Raw genomic sequence first — 13,641 nt, 5'->3', positions numbered from 1 at the left:
ATGTATGCATATGTATATATACATGAACAATTTGCAAGCTATTAGATTTTTCACCCCTAAATGCTACAGCCTTTGTCTTGTGAACATACATTCTCCTACCTGACTATGGTACTATTATTATGTCCAAGGAATTTTATATTGATGCAATAAAATTATCTAATATATACTCTATATTCAAGTTTCCCAGTTGCCTCAATAATGTCCTTTATAGATGATTTTTATAGTGACTTTTTAAATATCCAGTTTTGTGAGGCAACTCCCAATTTTAGAAATAAAACTAGGAATATAAGATTTCTAGGGTACCTTGGGAAAAACGTGTAGGGTGGATATGTTTGTTCAGTCTTCTCAAAAAAGTAATTTTCATCTTTCCACTGATGGGAAAGCACAACTATCAATCAAGAATGTGTCAGCAGGTTTGGATACATAGTAATGGCTTTTACTTAATGGAGTTAGAGTGAATTTTCACCTTTAGTTAAAAGTGAGTCTTTGCTTATTGGATGCTAGCTTTCATATTTAAATTGCATTCATACTTGATCTTCTGGCCAAAGCAGCAGGAGACCAGTTAAAAAAATCATTGCTCTTAATTTAAAGGCAGCGATTAAAGGAGATTCAGAGCTTTGAAACTGTTGTGAGTATTCTACTCAAGAAAATAAACACTAATTGAAAGGACTAATCAAAAGCTCATCATCCTGAAGAGCACTTGGATGATTCACAAGTGGGCAGCTTAGGTAGACAAGGTGGTCTTATGAGGACCTCGTCATTCTAAGTACTGGGACCTTAAGCTATGCATTAGATGAGTCCCCATGATGAGTGACTGCATATGATGAGAAAATATATCTGCCATTAACTTCTTTCATAATTTTGCAGATAGTTTATAGAAATAATTCATCTTTAATCAGTAATAGAAAACTTATATATTGTAACATTTACTTCAAGAAAATCTTTCTTTTGCCAATCTGCAGTCTATGTGCATTTAATTCTATCACACAATCTCTACAAATATTTGGGCAAATAAGTAATGGTTTCCAATAAAGTGGTGCTCTTTAAAAACAGATAAATAATTAAACACTGTCCTCTTTATTACACTCACATACGAGTTTTTCCTTCTCTAGTAGAGATGCCTTCACGGCTTAAACCATTACCCCAGGGGCCTAACAAAAATTCAGAGATGAAAAAGCCATTTGAAGATTTGTTTTTCAGATAATTCTAGATGATTCAGACAATTTCCTAAGCAGCAAAACTTCCTGTAAATGGAATTTTCCCCTTACCAGACAATAGATCAATACTTGTTGGCTCTAATGATGAATTGGTGATAAAGGAATTCTAACAACTGTTATCTGATGAGCAGATCACTGTTGGGTTGATAGTGGGGAATGGGGGTTTACTGATTATCTGGGAAGCTTGTTTCTGAGATTGCTGCCATCAATGGAATTTTGTTGGTCATTACCAATGCACATGTGCAAAACCAGGTAAAGTGAGCAAGGCTGGAATGCATTTGAGCTATATAGTCCAAACATTATGATATGGATGTTTTAAAAGTATGAAAAAATTCATAATCAGTGTGCATATAAATGTTGCAAAATTTGGTGGCAGGAAGAATTCAGTTTCCTTCACTGAGTGCTAAATCATTCATTTATAGCTGCTTCCGTGTTGCCTTCTGTTTTGGCACTCACATTTGCCTTTTCACTATTATCATATTGAATTCAATATGAGGATACAATTTTGTTACTTTTGTCAAATTTGAAAATAAGTAGGCCATTATAATTTTCAAAAGGTGTTGCTACACTCTGATCCTTAATAAGAAAGGAGTCCAAAGAGTGGGGATTCATCTTCAAATCTCATTACAGTAAACTTTACTCAGATTCTTTCATTTTATCAAAATTTTGTTATTTTGTTTTTTTGTTTGTTTGCTTTTTTGGCCACACCACTGGGCTTGTGGGATCTTAGTTCCCAACCAGGGACTGAACCCGGGCCCTTGGCAGTGAGAGCTCGTAGTCTTAACCACTGGACTGCTAGGGAATTCCCTCATTTTATCAAATTCTTTATAATGAGTTCTAAGCTGGGTATAGAATTGTCACCATTATATATCTTGTGGAAATATATCTCATAAGGTTTTCTGACCAAGAACCATTATTTCCAGTTTCCCTATCTATCAGTAGGGAGGTGTACACCTTCTAACTCTCTACCACTAGTACATGATGTTTGTCCTATGCCCTCCTGTCCCCATGACTCCCAAAGAGCACATTGCATAGCAGTGGAATTGATTAAAGGATGTAGTGCTGGGACACCAAGGTTATTTAAACAGAGCTTTAGAAAAGCCCTTCCAAGATTGCCATGACATTATTATAAACTCATCTATTAAATTGGACTATATGAAGCTGCTATTTTGTGGGTAAAAAAGAATACTTTATTATCCAACAGACACACTTTTGAGAGAGAAAGGAGTAACTATTAATAATTAAGATAGGTATAACTGATACTGTCCAGGCAAAGCAGAATATATGGTCACCCAGTAATAACAGTACCTACTCTGCAGGTTTCTTGTGAAGTTTCAATGACAAAATGTATATAAAACAGCTGTCATGTGGGAAACACATAAATAAGTGGTATCTGTTTATATTGTTATTTTTCATGCTTTTTACTTTGGCCAACAAAGCAATGAAATCACAGTGACTTGTTTATTCTCTTTTTCTTTTACTAGCTGATGCTACCTCTGGCAAGGAGAGGAAAAGGAACTTTATTTAGTTATTTCTACCATAGTGATTCTCCACCAAAATAAGGGAAATCAGTTTTAAAGTTTAAAAAATACCAGATACCCTATCCTGCCTTCTCCACACACCCATCTCCCTAGCTTGATAGTTACTTCCACCAGAAGCTGCTTATACTGAGTGGACTATGTCATAGCTCTTAGGCTTACTGGGGCAGAAAAAAAATTGAGAATAACTAATTTATTTGATTAATAATTTCTTGAAAGCAGTGATTTTTCTATTACTTATTCCCTGTGCTTACCATAGTACCCAGCACATAGTAGGAACTACTACTATCAGTATCAACATCAATATATATTATATAATATCAGTAAGTATTTGTTCAATTAATGAAAGTATGAATAAATGGATCTTAGCAGCTAAAAATCAACATTATGAGGCAATGGCCTCTAGTATTACTGTGCAACCAATGCCTCACTGTGATAGGGAACTTTCCTAAGCTCCAGCTAGAACTTGTAGGGTCGTAGGATCAAGGAATTCAGGGATTTCTTAGCTGCAGTTGGTGCCAAGTCTGGAACTGTTGGCTATTTAGATTAGTTTTCTGATTTGATTGTAAAAGAAAAAAAAATTCTATAAGATAATCTGCCAATTATCTCAATAAGGCTTCCTGCTACATATCCAGCAAATTTGAAACATGGAAGTGTCATGTGCAGGTTTAAGTGCTGCCATGTGATATCAACATTGTTTATTAGTATTCAGCATCTTTGTTGGAGTATTACTGAGAATTGTATACAGATGTATTTGTTTTATATATGAGAATGGGAAACAGTAATTGTGTGTATCACTTCCAAGTACAGAATTCTAAAGGCCTCGTATTAACCCAGTCATCCTGGCACTTGCTGTCACTTTATAGCTGGACTTGGGACACTGTGCAGGTACACTTGTCTTTTTCTATCATCCTTCATGTTGTTTAAGTGCAGGTTAGTTAAAATGGACTTCGCAGGTAACCTCTATTAATAGGATTAATGATTTTAATACCAGGGAAAGTGTGTGTCGCATCATTTGCAACCTTTTCCCCCTTTACGGATTGCATGTTGTTTTAGTCCATGCAGATCAGTGCACAGCTGGTACTATTGCTTTTATTTCTGATTTTCTCTTCTAAACCTTAGAGTCAGCAGCCCCATGCCTGGGGATGGAGAAAGAGTTGGTAGAAAGCATCACCCTAATACTGTTCAGACCTGGGGGCCCCTTGTTCACCCCACCAAATTTGGTTCCTTCCCAATGGATAAACCACCTATCATGTGTGAGGGTCTAAGTTGCTACCCTTGAAACAGGGAGGTTGGTAAAAGCCTATGCCTGTGTGCAGAGCAGGGTGCTCAAAACATTCATGGGTGGGCATCTATGGCACCTGGATCTTAGAACTACATGGCAGGGAGAATATAGAAATGATAAGTGTTAGGCCTCACTCATTCCTGAGCTCTAGCCGAATCAGAGACTAATAGGATATTGGTAATTGCCTCCCTGAGCCAAAGAAACAAGAAAGGCTCTTTGTGTTCATGGTCCTTTCTTTCTTTCCCTCACTGTCATGTGTAAAACCTACCCATCTTGTTAGTTCTCAGAGGAAAGAGAGACTGGAAATTCACCTTTTTAAATTTATCAAATAAATGATGATGGATATTAATTAACATAAAAAATTTTCTCCAACTTCAGCTTCTTGTACTAAGAAACTGAGTTAACAAAATCAATTAAAATATTTCTATTATTTAAAAATTATGACATTCATGCTATGAAAATGGTGCAGCATAGGAAATCATAAATAGTCAAGATGTCATAAGCATATCAATAGGAAGGTTTACACGGGATGAATGAAAACCAACAGTACTATGGAACTGATAAAATTTAGCAACACTTAAGGTCAGTTAGTGAATCTGTGCTCAGTAAAAGCTCTTATGAGGGAATGGGTGGGTATCATAGATGACTGATCAAGATTTGTGCATTTTTTTCTGGCGTGGAGCATGTTTTCCCAAGTGCCGAGGAATCAGTGCTGTCTTCATAGAGTTGGAATAATATGGTGCACTCATTTCACACTGAAAAATTTTTGCTTAGGCAGAAATAGTAATAGTATAACATATCACCGAATTAATCATCCACAGTAGTTTATATTGTTAAAGACAGTTTAGCGTACAAGCCACCAGAGTTATAGAAAAGCCAATACTGCATATTGGATACTGTTATTAATCCCTCTGTTTGACTTAGGGACCAAAGCAAAGAAATACCTCTAAGGCCATGTGGATTCTAATTTCTGCTTCAGTTCCCTACATCCTTTGACACTAGCCATTTTACTTCTCTCCATTTCCTTGTCCACTTCTATAAGATTAGGAAGCAATACTGGATAATTGCAAAGCAAACATAATGATTTCATTCATGTTAAATCATCTTTTTGAAGTGTGTGAACAAGATTAATACTAATTTAAACATTTGATCAATAAAAAACGATGAATGCTATTTTCTATTGTTTTGTGCATTGTTACAAGTAAAGGGCAATTACATGCCAAGAATAGTAGAAAAAAATATGACTGTGTTAGACATATTCCCGGTTTGAGCAGTGAGATTTCTTATTAAGAAAAGATATTAGAATGCTTTATGAAGTTTATGAACTTGTAATTTGCTCCTGTAATTAGATGAGACTCTGTCAGACCCATCCTTCTACAATTTCATAATTGAGGAGTTTCTGCCTACAATAGAGTGTTGAATCAGATATACATATGCTTAATGTACTAACTGTTTTAAAGATTGGCCATGGCTTATGCAAAATGAGAACAATCCTTAGAACATTTTAAAGGCTTCCTGCCACAAATTGCTTTTGCAATTTTCATTTCATTTTTAACTACAAAGTTAAGGCATCTTTAGTTATTTTTATTTTAAATTGCTCCTGCTGTTGTTCTCCTCCTAGGAAGTAGCCACTATTCTTTTTCCTTTCTCCTGGCCATTGTAATCTTTCTTACATGAATAAAAACAAAGTGGTTTATTTTAAAAAAGTTTTTAAATCCTCCCTTGCAGTTGTGGGGAAAATGACTTACCATTATCAAATTGAAAAAGGGATAATGTGGTGCAGTGACAAGTGAGTTTTATCAATGAGTGTTTTCCTTGGTGTTCTAGTTTTCCAGAAACTCTTTCTGCTGCATCCTTTAACATCTGTGCTGCAAAGGTTGATTCTGAAAACAAAGTAGATGTGGAAAGGCAGGTGATTGATCAGGCAAAAATTAAAATTGGGTACCGGTGGCATAATCTCTTACTTTTTGGCCCACAGGAGTCCTGATACAAATTAATTGTTTCTGTGATTCTTAGACCTTCATCAATCAGATGTACATTATACCATGCATGATTGGCTGCCTTTCCACTTTCGAGTTCCCCATAGAGAGCTGTTGGCCGCCAGCTGCTACAGAGGCACAGTGGAGCAGCATCCTGTCGGTGGCCGCTCTGGGACAACAAACAGAGCAATGGAGCTGACTTGCAACCACAATAGCATGCCTGAGGGTGCAGCCTGCACCCCTCCAGAGGAATTTTTGTTTAGGGCACCAGAGACATTTTTTCATACCAGGTATAATGTTATCAAACCTTGTGTGGCCAAGGTTTGATCTTTAAACATGGTTTCAGATCAATTTAAGAAGGATGCTAGAGCACAGAGCACCTAGCAGACAGCAAGATTGAACATGAAATTAATCTCAAGATTGATTAGGGAAAAACAGTATAGATGCCCTCAAAACCAGGTTTCCTAAGATACTTTATGCACCTTTAGAGGCAGCAGTAATAATAATAGCTGAAACTTAATTAAAGTAACATAAAAGACCTCAGCAAGGAGACCTTGTGACCACATTTGTGGCTGAGTACTGAATTTAGCCTCAAGAAATATGAGATCTACTTTTCATCTCACAGCAATTTACCATTTCAAAAAACTCGTATTAAGGAGGTGATTAGAAGCTGCAGAGTTGCCTTACTCCATATGTAAAGAAAGAAGGGTTTGAAAATGTAGAAGGGCACCTTTTCAAAGAAACATCACAATTAAAATTTAAACACACATTGGGAAATGAGAAAATTGGAATGACCTGGTTACATGAAATGTAGATTTTTCATCTTAAAGCATTCATTCAGATCTTCTTGGACTTGTCTTCACTGTAAATTATTTGTGTTTCAAATTATACACACACACACATATATATATATAGCAAATGGTATTTGAAGAAGAAAGTGAATTGGCCCTCAGGGGCCCTTGGAATCAAGGACTAAGATTTCCTGGATTCAAATCTTGGCTTGGCCCCTGTGTGACTTTGACAAATTACTTAACCTTTTCAGTCTTTGGTTTGTTTACCTATAAAATGGACATAATAATAGTTTATATCTCAGTAGACTGTGCAGAGTAAATGAGGTAATTTATTTCTAACAGTGCCTGATGCTTAGTAAATGTTAAATGCATGTTATCATTATTATTATTTTATATGTATTATCTCTACCTCATTTAAACCATTAAAAAAGTAAAAATGTCCCTTCTAAGAAATCATTTATTAATTGAAACATGAATACTTTCTTAGATAGGAATACCTTGTAGGTTTCTAGGAACACAATAACTATAGAATACAATTTCTGCTTCTGTAACTTATATCCAATTGCTATCGAGGGGTTCCTCTCTGATCATATTTTCAACTCTCATTTATGGTTAATAATGTTTATTTCACAGCGTTTGAGAATTATAGAAATAAATATTTGAATGAGATGACATTTGTGAAAGTGCTGAGCAGGGCTTGGTTCACAGTAGGTTCTAAATAAATATTAGCCTTTTAGATACACACTTGCCCTCTGTATAGGGAAGGGAACCAATGTTTAATGTTCCAAACAAAAAAACCCTATTTTTTACCATACCACTGAAGCTTGGGATACTCCTATAAACCACACAAGTATTTCTTTTTTAAACTTTTCTTTTTTGCCCATGACCATTCTCTCCCAAGCACTTTGGGGCCACTACTTGAAGATGCCTGAGTGGTGGTATCCACTATGGTCTCTTACTGGGACCTTACAATGTGTCAGTGGAGACAAGTGGACTCTGAGAAAGGCAGTAGAGTATGTAAAATGCCTCCTGGGTGCATAGGAAATCTTGCTATTATTGGCTGGCTGTTGGGAAGCAAGCACTCATGTTGAGAAATCTCACTTGGCAAGGTACTGCAGGTGGCTTCTTAGAGCTGATGGCAGCCTCCAACTGACAGCCAACAAGAAAATGAAACTCTCAGTCCTACAACTGCAGGGAACTGAATGCTGCCCCAAACCATGTAATCAGGGAAGGAGATTCTTCCCCAGACTAGTTTTCAGATGAGAACACAGGCTTGGCCAACATCCTGTGAGACTGAACAGCGGACTCACTTAAGCCATTCCCAGACTTTAGATCCCCAGAAATTGTGAGATAATAAATGTGGTTTTTTTAAAAGCCAGTAAGTTTGTGGTAATTTGTCATATAGCAATAGATAAGCAATACAGATTTTTTTCTCATTTAATCTTAAGGCAGAGACTTTGCTTCAAAGGAAAGTGGCTTTTAATTTAGCACCAAAGATTTATTAGATTGAAAATTTCCAAGGTATACCAGGCACATATACAACTGTAGAAAACACACCTGCTTCAGTATCTATGCCTAAAAAGATGAGCTTGAATCCTCATTCTGCCACTATTTGGTAGATATATTCTCTCTGAGCCTCAATTTCACTGCCTATAAAATGGTAAACATACAGTCTGTTTTTTTAGGATTATTCTAAGGATGGCCTGGGTTAGCCAACAAAAAATGTTTAGCATAGTACAAAGTTAATAACAGATGCTCAGTAAATGATGACTGTTTTTATTAATAGTATATGGGGACTACCCTGTATCCTTAGGTTTTGTAGAATGCCAGTACATGTGGGGAATCAAGGGGTAGATGTGAAAGCAGTAGCCACTGAATACATTCTTACAATTTTTTGATCATGAAGACTTTTTGCTTTATGATGAAGAGACCTGATCCATTGATGTTTAATATAATGAGACACCATGTGATTATTTAAAAGATTGGTTTTTAAATAAAACCACGAAGAGGGTATTATCTGTTAAGGAAACTTTATTGTGTGAAAATCAAAGTCATGGATTATCAATAGAAGAAAAAAAAGACAAAATGGTTAATACCTATTCACAATATTCATCAAAAACTTAACATTTTTTTTGAAGGACTCATCTGCTCTTTCCCTTCTATACCAGACAGTGCTTCAGATCAACAGAGAAACTATTACAAGAAATGCTGACTCTTTTTCTTTCACAAATAATGCAGCAAAACTTTTGTACATTGTACTTTTGAGATGCCAAGATATTTGGTTTTCACTTTATCTCTGAAATAAGCATTTTAGACGTCTTTAAATGGCTTTTTCTTTGGATTGCAATATAACTAATTAAAGGTCCTTTCTTTTAGGAACTAAGATAAAAAATATGTTAATCATAGCAGCCAATAAAATATCTATTTAGTTACTTATTCATTTACTCATCAATACTGTTGAGTATCTTCCTCCTGCCACATACTGTCCCAGGTACTAGGAATGTGGTGGTAAAATACTCTAAACCATAACTTGTACCAATGTCCCAGAATTTAAGCATTTTGATTTCAACAGTAGTGCAGGCAAGATGAAGGGCCTTTGATTGGCTTACAAAAAGCACGAAGATGTGACATTCAGAGATGCAAGAAGCATCTCTTGTTGTTGGCTTCATTTTATATATTTCCTGAAAGTCAAAGCCGTGCAGGGTAGCATAGTAAAATATAAACAAATGGTAGCATACAAATAAATACATACACACATATTTAATTGAGAGTAACAACTAGATTTTATTAATCAAGATTTTGCTGTAAAAACTGTTGGTTCTTTCCCATTTCCAAATAGTTGCGAAGCAAATAAATGTTAGCCATCCATGCATGATGTCATGATAATCAGTCTTTAAGTTCTGCTTGTTTTTGGTCCTTAGGCATATGAACCTATTTAATTTTGAGAGTTAAGTTTACAAGAAAGGTGTACATTTTATGTAAATGTACATAAAATGTACACTTACTGCATATTGGTATGTAAGTATATATGAGTGGAAACAGAGGTGCATCACACATATTTCTACAGAGCAGATGGCCGCAGGGGTAATTGGATTCAAAAGGACTGAAGGACATTATGATAGGTTGTGTATTCTCAAAATTATCTACTGCCCTTTCCTACTGGCCCCTCCCTGCTAGAGAATTATACTTTTCTACCCCATTGATGTCAGGCTTAGCATGAGATTTGCTTTGGTCAATGTATTGTGTTGAAAATGATGTGAGTCACCTCCTTCCTAACTAAGGCTTTAAGAGCCATTTTGCAGCTCTGTATTACTCTTTTCCCTCTATGTGAGACCACATGTTTCAATTAGCAGTTGTTCCTTCAATGTGGGTTTTTCAATGAAGAGGATATTGAGCAGAGCTGTAGCCAACCCACAAATGATAAATAATGTGAGCAAAAATAAACATTTGTTGCTTTAAGTTATTGAAATTTGGGCTTTTTTTGTTACTTCAGCATAATTTAGACTAAGCTAGAGTTTACAGACAACTACAATAGCTGAAATTGAATAGTTTCTGTGGGCCAAGAATATCTGTTAATTTCACATTTGTCGCACATGATCTTCACAATAATTCCATGGGGCAGAAATGATCACATTCCCATTAACAACTGAGAAAACTGCAGCTCATCAAATTAGCTCAGGGCTGACTAATAAGATATATGGAATATGAATAAGAGTATAAGTCTGGCTAATTTCTAAGTTTCACCCACAGAGTCCTGTCTCATGGAACTTTAGAATTAGATATCATACAGTGCAATATGTTCATTTTACAGAAGTCATCTCAGGTCCTCAGTTGTCATGTATAGTTCCACTACCTAGATATAAAGCTGAAACTTAAACCATTAATTTCTATGAGCTAGAAATCAAACCTATAATCTCTAGTCCTGTGTGTGTGTGTATCTACATATACATATGTAAAATTATACCTTTGTAAATATGGAATATAGGGTACATATATATTTATATGTCTTTTTGATATTAGAACGATAAACCTTTAGATTAAGAATTAATTCGTAATACGTATTTTTACCAATATGATAGTGTAGTACCTAAATAAACAATGAAAATATTTTTGAGTTATTATTTTATATCCTATAGATATAGAGTAATTTTGATTTATAGTTTGTGGACTCTTGATTATGATATAGTGTCACCTGTGATTTTCCTTTTACTTGGAGTATAAAAATATAAATAGGATTATCCTATTTCTTAAGAAGACTTGAAATTTGATCTTTTATTTCTTGCTTACTTTGTCATTATAATAGGACAGTCTCTCTATTTTCATACAATTAAAAACATGGTTACATCATATTTAGAGAAATAGTTTAGCTTTAGTAAATGAAATATATAAATCCAGTTTTTCTATGTTAGAAATCTACTTAAAAAGAAAAGTTAAAAAATTCCCTTTATAAAATCTTGCATTAGTAAACCATGTAAATATATAAATGTGCCATAAAGCCTATTAATAGGCATTTTGTTTACATATTTGTATCTCAATTATCTATGCCCACAGGACTCATTCAATCAATTTTTCACTAAGTAGTTTTCAAAATATAATTACTCTTATGGGTAGGTCTATGAACAGCAGTGTCATTTACACTATAGTTCACTAATTGCACTTCGAAGCCATTATAATGAATTATACCAGTACATTCTTCAAGAAGATCAGTTAATGCTAATCATTTGTATCACATATATCACTTAGAAGAGATCCATCCATAAAAGTCGTTCATTTACAGCCTCATTTCTTTTTAATTCTCTTGTAATGCAAGTTATAGCTGTAAATACATACAGCATGTGTTTTCTTAACCTGCTGACCTTTGGACTTTGATTCTAAGTATTGAAATCTAGAGACAAATAATATTTTATGGTAGGAGCAAAATTATTTACTTTGAGGTCCTATGTAATAATTATTCTTACATAATTAAATAATTGCTATTTATAGTGATCTATATTTGGATCAAATTTTAAGAGCTTAAATAAAATCTCATTTCCCCTAAATTTTTTTTATCATCCTCTTCAGTGTTCCCAGACCATATTTTTACAATTTTTCTATGTTCAGGAAAGCTGGTATTTAATGTGTCTCTTAGTTAAAAATAAGTGACAAGAAGTTTTTTGTTTTTAAACCTACATATAATGGGAAGATTTTACAAATAATGAAGGCATACACTAGATTATAAGCATGCTGTTTTATCATAAAATAATTTAAAAAATTTTGCAGACCCACTATCATGGCAGAAGATGACATAAATATTGACAAAACTGTCAAAAACCTCCTTTAAAATATTACTCCTTGGTGAGAGCAAGATGGTCACTACCAAGCGAGTGTTGCGGACTTGCAGAGTAGGTGGATGACAAAGTTCTTCATGCTGCTTCTATCCCTTTTGGAGACAGCACAGATATCCAGATTCCTCTGGATTATGAAACAGAAAAGCACCGAGGATTTGCTTTTGTTGAATTTGAGTTGGCAGAGGATGCTGCAGCAGCTGTAGACAACATGAATGAACCTGAGCTGTTTATATGGATAATTCGTGTCAATTTGGCAAAACCCATGAGGATTAAGGAAGGCTCTTCCAGACCAGTTTGGTCCGAGGATGGCTGGTTGAAGAAGTTTTCTGGGAAGACTCTTGAGGAGAATAAAGAAGAAGAAGGGACAGAGCCTCCCAAAGTGGAAACCCAGGATGGAGAGCCCGCTGTAAAAAAAGCCTGGTCAAACCCTCAGGTGTACATGGACATCAAGACTGAGAACAAGCCAGCAGGCTGCATCCAGATGCTCCTGGATTCAGGCGTCGTTCCCATGACAGCAGAGAATTTCCGCTGCCTGTGCACCCATGAGAAGGGCTTTGGCTTCAAGGGCAGCAGCTTCCACCACATCATCCCCCAGTTCATGTGCCAGGGCTGCGATTTCACCAACCACAAGGGCACCGGGGCAAGTCCATGTACGGGAGGAAGTTTGACGATGAAAACTTTATTCTCAAACACACGGGACCAGGCCTGCTCTCCATGGCCAACTCAGGCCCAAACACCAATGGTTCCCAGTTCTTCCTGACATGTGACAAGACGGATTGGCTGGACGGCAAGCACGTGGTATTTGGGGAGGTCACGGAAGGCCTGGACGTCTTGTGGCCGATTGAGGCCCAGGGCAGCAAGGACGGGAAATCCAAGCAGAAGGTCATCATCTCCGACTGGGGGGAGTACAGGTGAGAGGGCAGCTGTCAGCCCGGGGAACCAGCACCCAAGGTGTCCCATTTGCAGCAAGCAGGGCTTTGTGTCCTGGCCCTTCCTCGGGGTCAGCATGGGGCAGCTCCTCTGCAGGCATGGCCTGGGCCTCCTCTGGCTCTTCCCCAAGTGTGGCCGTGGGCTCGGGTGCCGCCCTCCCCACTGTGGACAGCCGTACGTGGCCTTTCCAGGCCAGGGCCTCTCCTGGGTCCACCAGTGTGACTCCTAGACGTTTTCCTTGGTAAAAAAAATTATAGTTTTTGTAAAAAAAAAAATATATATATACTACTCCTTTCTAAAATGTACCTATTAAGTGTTGTTTCTGTAACTGTTATGGAAATTGAGAAAGATTCTTACGGGAATTCTTTTTGTTATTGTCACATATATTATATGAAAAGGTAAGTATAATCTGAACACTGCAGAAGCTGATTCATTATGAAGTATTGATTTTCTATTCAAAACAATAGGTTTTAGAAATAATATAATTTCCTCTTAAGGAAAGAAAATTTATGTTGTCTGTTGTCATAATTTGAATTTCTGACCTCATCTTGTAAAATCAGGAGTAGAAGATAAA

General features: G+C 36.2%; 1 pseudogene; it reads left to right on the top strand.

The window, feature by feature from the left end:
* Window positions 1–12,186: 12,186 nt before the first annotated feature.
* On the top strand, window positions 12,187–13,052 carry LOC102999414 (peptidyl-prolyl cis-trans isomerase E-like; annotated as a pseudogene).
* The last annotated feature ends 589 nt before the right edge of the window (window positions 13,053–13,641 follow it).

This window comes from Balaenoptera acutorostrata, chromosome 14, assembly GCF_949987535.1.
Source record: "Balaenoptera acutorostrata chromosome 14, mBalAcu1.1, whole genome shotgun sequence".
NCBI classification, from domain to species: domain Eukaryota; kingdom Metazoa; phylum Chordata; class Mammalia; order Artiodactyla; family Balaenopteridae; genus Balaenoptera; species Balaenoptera acutorostrata.
Note: the sequence above shows the minus strand (reverse complement) of the source record. Positions and strands in the feature narration are given on the sequence as shown.